This window comes from Sinocyclocheilus rhinocerous, unplaced genomic scaffold (assembly GCF_001515625.1).
Source record: "Sinocyclocheilus rhinocerous isolate Xijiao unplaced genomic scaffold, SAMN03320098_v1.1 scaffold2578, whole genome shotgun sequence".
In the NCBI taxonomy this organism is placed as follows: Eukaryota; Metazoa; Chordata; class Actinopteri; order Cypriniformes; family Cyprinidae; genus Sinocyclocheilus; species Sinocyclocheilus rhinocerous.
In genome coordinates this window covers 762,859-768,858 of record NW_015643596.1, presented here as the reverse complement: position 1 = coordinate 768,858, position 6,000 = coordinate 762,859, and positions in this window count along the sequence as shown.

Below are 6,000 nucleotides of genomic sequence, written 5' to 3'. Positions count from 1 at the left end.
TTTTTTTCTCTCTCTCTCTCTCTCTCTCTCTCTCTCTCTCTCTCTCTCTCTCTCTTCATTTTTGAAATGCTTTTCTTAAATGATAGCTTGACTGTATCGAACAACTTTAGCTTGTAACTTAGAAGTAAGTAGCCCCAAAACTGATGGGGAGTCCTGTACCATTAATGTTAGCATATACTTGTTTAAGCTAAAAACAATACATTTTGTTAGTTTGTAGTGTGAATACAGCAGTTTCAGAGTACCCATAACACTATTTGGCATCAAAAAACCTCTGAAGATACCTTCACCTGTGATATTTACCTGTCTCTACAAGTCTGTTTGTGTGTGTGTGCACATTTTGTGAGTAATCGTTGAAAGTTTGACGTATCTTATGCAGCAGCTTTCATGGGCAATGAATGCCACAAAACTCAGATGCCCTTGGCACACCTGGGAGGCTTTTCTCTCAGCATGGGCCTCACCACATACTGCTGCAAACTGCGTTTCACAAGTCCTCACTCCCAGGAGCATCACACTGAAGACACTGGTTCAACCTCTCCCTCGGCGCCTTTCACAATATTTCTGATTAGAGCATGCCGAGATCATATCCAAATGATTTGTGTTGTTTTTGGTATGCTGCCCATTTCAAAAAGGCCATTTTTCTCTGTCTGTTGGAAGTGAATACTTTTGGTTCTTCGTTATTCGCATAATCTAAAGCTATACGTCTTTCTATGCTCACTTCCAAGAATGAATTCCACAGAATCACTATAAGGATGTGTTCACAGCTTGGGATAGCTGTGTCCTAGATTGCTCTCTGATGTTGCACAGATTGGACGCCTGCCATTGCAAAATATAGCCTATCATGCTGTGTGTTAACAACACGCATCATTTTAGTGCTTGAAGGGTTTCAGCCCAGTGTCTTGACCGATAAAGACTTCACTAAGAACATCAGTTACTGTTTTGGTTTGAATGCATGTCTTCAGACAGGATGCAGGGGCTTCTGATTGTTTTCAGAGAATAGAGCAACTGGAAGAATGTTTTTGCATGCAAGCGGAGAGCTCAGTTGGGAATAGGATGGATTAACTTTTGGAATTAGGTTGATAGATTTGCAAGAGATTTATGCTGGCAAGTCTACTTTAATAGTTCCATTACTTAGTCAAGTTGATTATTCATGTTTTCGTTAAGCATGTAATTTCTGTACCAACAGCTGCACTAAATGCAGCTGCATGTAATAATGGCGATGGTGGCTCCACCTGCCTGCCATTGGTTGGCCAAACAGAGAGTCTAAAGTCAAGGCTTTCATCATTGTTATGATTTGGAGCTCTCTTTAGTGCAACTGACCAGCAAAAATATTACTTATTTATTAAATATTTTCAAATTAAGTACTTAATTACCTCCATGAACAAATCCAAACGTCCAAAGCAATAAGTTAAATCGGAGAGACCACCTGTTGCGAAAAACGGCCATAACAGCAGGATTTTATACATACTTGGAGTCCCTCTGCTGGTCATTATGAAAGTTAATTTAGGAGGACATATAGTCAACTTTGCCTAACGAATAGGCCTATATTCTGAACTGAATGCGTTCATTCAATCTTAATGATTAAGTTCTATGACTTTTTTTGTCCACTTAATGTTTTTCCACTTCATTATAATTATTTAATTATAATTTAAAAAGAGTATTACATACTGTTTAACTGTTCACTGCTCATTTGCGCTGTTGTTGCTGTAGTTTTGTATTGTGTTTTTTCAGTTACGCCTATTTGTCATGTTGCAGTACTTGTTAATTTTTTTCCCCTTCTTTTTTAAGTGCATTAGTCATGTAGTCACTTACTTTGTTCACATGATGGCGGAATTGGGCTCGGAAAATATGAACCGGCGTAGTTCTTACACATGGAAAAGCAGTTTGTGGTCAAACTAGAGACCCTAATATAGGCTACCACAAGGGGGCACTTTAGTTTCTGCTAGTGCGGTTAGAATCAGTCGTCAATGTTTGCATAACTGTTAGTGACAGAGCGTTTCAAATAAACTAAAGTGTTTTATTGATGTGAACTAGCATGTGGGAACGTTTGAGGCTAAACTCGAATGTAATGTTTAATTATAATTAATACCAAACCTAAGGCAGATTTGTAAAGCAAACTGGTGAGCAATGGAATTGTGAACTACATAATCACAGATAGCAGTGTTGTTTTTCATGTTTACCCTGTCACGTTTTAATCACTTTTAAATAACAGGAGATCACAACTATTACTATGTGGCTGTTTTTGTCTATCTTTCTCTTTGCTACTGTTAAAATCAAACTTGTGGCTGCACTTTCTGTGCTCTTGTTTCTTTAAATCGAGTTATAGTTTAGGTTATAACAGCTATTCCCAAAACAGGCAGCCAGCGGATTGGGGAATTTTTACCATAAAAGGTCCGGCTGAGCTGAGCTAGGGTTTCCTGTGGGAGGGGCCTGTGATATTCTGCCTCTGAGTCTGTTTCTTCTCTCAGTCACTCACAATTACTCCCTCAGTCATCTCCTCTTGTCTTATCTCCAGCTGAATACCTGCATTTCCCACAGAACAGATCATTCTGCACTTAAAAGAAGCATGCAAATACATCAACAGTTGAGGGGGAAGTTAAAATAAGTGTGTGTGTGTGTGTGTGTGTTTATGTGTTAAGCATATGTGCATGCTAGTTTTGGAGAAGCTACCTTACAACTGTAGCTTGACAAGCTTTTGAAGAAGTTCTCTTCAGAATGTTCATTTTTAGTGACATAAAACTTATTAGATGACATGGAACACCATCTTGGCTTTAGTGACATCTGTAATCATTACTTCTATGCCAAATAGTACTAGTAGCGAAAAAAACAGACTTTGTGCGTAATACTTTGTCATGCTATATATGCTACGATAATTGTTAAAAATATAGCTTGTTAAAGGAAAAGCTATATTATTTTGAAAACATAGCTGGGCTACTGTCACGCAACTGAAAAATTTAGTTAAGTTAGTGGTACTCGTTTTAGTTAGTTGATTGTACATAGAAAAGAGACACTTCTTGCCATTTTTCCTTTGTGTTTAGTGTGGTTTACTCCCTTTTGGCATGTGAACATGCTTTAGTAATGATAGCAGACTAGTACATATTGATCTCATATGTAAATTCCATCAAATTAAGCTTAGTTTAAAGGAATGTTAATACCTATGGAAAGTATTTAAGGCATGTTAATTACTACAGAAAAAAATGTTGACTAGTAATTCAGTTTTAGCAAAACAGAACTGTGTTTACAGTAAACCACTTTCAGTGGAAATTGTAAATGTAATGAAAGTTAAAATGCCGTTTTGAAAGTATAGCCACAAGACTTAAAAATTACTGTTACCATAGAATACAAGACTTTTTACTTGCAGTACTTTTTACATTCTTATCAATAAATAATAATTTATTTGTTAATAAATAATAGGTAGTCCCACCACAAAATGATGATTTGTGTGTGTGTGTGTTTATGTGTTAAGCATATGTGCATGCTAGTTTTGGAGAAGCTACCTTACAACTGTAGCTTGACAAGCTTTTGAAGAAGTTCTCTTCAGAATGTTCATTTTTAGTGACATAAAACTTATTAGATGACATGGAACACCATCTTGGCTTTAGTGACATCCGTAATCATTACTTCTATGCCAAATAGTACTAGTAGCGAAAAAAACAGACTTTGTGCGTAATACTTTGTCATGCTATATGCTACGATAATTGTTAAAAATATAGCTTGTTAAAGGAAAAGCTATATTATTTTGAAAACATAGCTGGGCTACTGTCACGCAACTGAAAAATTTAGTTAAGTTAGTGGTACTCATTTTAGTTAGTTGATTGTACATAGAAAAGAGACACTTCTTGCCATTTTTCCTTTGTGTTTAGTGTGGTTTACTCCCTTTTGGCATGTGAACATGCTTTAGTAATGATAGCAGACTAGTACATATTGATCTCATATGTAAATTCCATCAAATTAAGCTTAGTTTAAAGGAATGTTAATACCTATGGAAAGTATTTAAGGCATGTTAATTACTACAGAAAAAAATGTTGACTAGTAATTCAGTTTTAGCAAAACAGAACTGTGTTTACAGTAAACCACTTTCAGTGGAAATTGTAAATGTAATGAAAGTTAAAATGCCGTTTTGAAAGTATAGCCACAAGACTTAAAAATTACTGTTACCATAGAATACAAGACTTTTTACTTGCAGTACTTTTTACATTCTTATCAATAAATAATAATTTATTTGTTAATAAATAATAGGTAGTCCCACCACAAAATGATGATTTAGATGATTTACACAACGTTTTTTTAACTCTTTTTTTTTACACTTTTATACATGTTCTTTACAAATTTTACACTTTCTAAATGAACTATTTATTGACAAAAAAATATTGAACTGTAAACTTTAATAATGAGTTGTCCTGCGACAATATGACAATTTAGACTTTACACATTAGAATTTTTTTACACAAGTTTACACTTTCCAAAAGATATCTTTACAACTATTTTCTGTCAATAAATAATGAGTAGTCCTGGCACAACTTAGACTTTTCATTTCTCGTTTATTAAATTTTTTTTTTACACAATTTTACATTTTATAAAATAACTTTTTTAAACTGCACAGATCAAATAATTACTAAAAATGTTTGCCAGTGCTTTTTTTTTTGGACTGAGGAACAGTATTTTATGTGATAATCAATCTTGAGTTTAACCTGTATTTTACTTGGAACATTGCTCTAATTTTTAGCTTTCTACTGCATTAAAGAATTTTCATAGCATGTTCTTGTCTGTTAGCTGATCTTACAAAGTACACTTTGTGTTGTACTGGTCCGTTAAACTTCTTCCACGATGGGGCACTGCCCAATAACGTGACACACGTTCATACTTCCCTTCATCCTTAAAGCTCAGCAGGGCAGGCATGAGTAAGTAATGCTGAACGAAAGCCAAATCTCATTACGTCTTTTCCTCACAACAGTGCCTTAGGGAGGTCAACAAAGACAGAGCACACTGGAGTGGGTATACAGGTGCCAAACATCTGTGTATTGCCATGACGTCATATGTAACGATGACATGCGGCAGACGTCAGAGAAGCTGTTTGTCTGGAGCACAGGTGTTTTTGGACACTCTTCTCAGAATGTTCATCCAGGTGTTGTGGAGAGTGAATCATCTGTTTGACAGACGAGTATGTCTGAGGTACATGCTGAACATGTCTCGCAGTTTTACCACCTTGATGCTAAAGTTGTGGTTTGTGGCATGGCGGGAATTCAAGGATTTGTTTAGTTAAACTTAAAGAGAGCTTATGAGCAAAAATACAACTGAAAACCCAGTTTAGAAGAAGCTAAATGACTGTTTGTTGTAGTTCACAAAATGTCTAATAGAATGGCTGGTTTCCAATAGCAGTTAAGAGAGCCAGTCAGAGAAGAGTGTTACATTCTGCACGTCTGCTCTAGTTTTTAGTGCCAAAGCAGTTCAACCCAACAGTTTGACCATTTAGCACTTTGGGTCTCAACAACTCTAAATCAAGTGTGTGCAATTGCTTTATGTCAGACTTTATTGAACAAGGTATGAAATGAATAGAAAGAAATGTGTTTGCTTTAGGTATAATTAACCCTCGTACTAAATTATCTCTTAGATTTTTTTTCCATTTACTTTAAAAAAAAAAAATTTCTCCTCCTTTGGATTTGAAGATTTACTTCTATACAGATCTCAATATTATTTATTTAATGTTAAATTTTCAGTGGTTGCCAGAGATTTGATATAGGGTTGCAGATGCGTTCTGACCTGTTTTTATACAGTCTATGGTTCTGACAGGGGTTTTGTGCATTGCTGTGGTGGTTGCTTCTTACCCAATTTATAATTGCCCACATCCAAGTTTCTGTGTACCTATGGGATTTCTGGACATTTTATTAGACAGTAGATTAAAATTACAAATAAGTTACTCACAGAATAAAAAAAATAAATAAGTGGACGTAATATTGATTTGAATTGAAATTATTTTCGAATTTTATACTAAAGCTTCTGCTA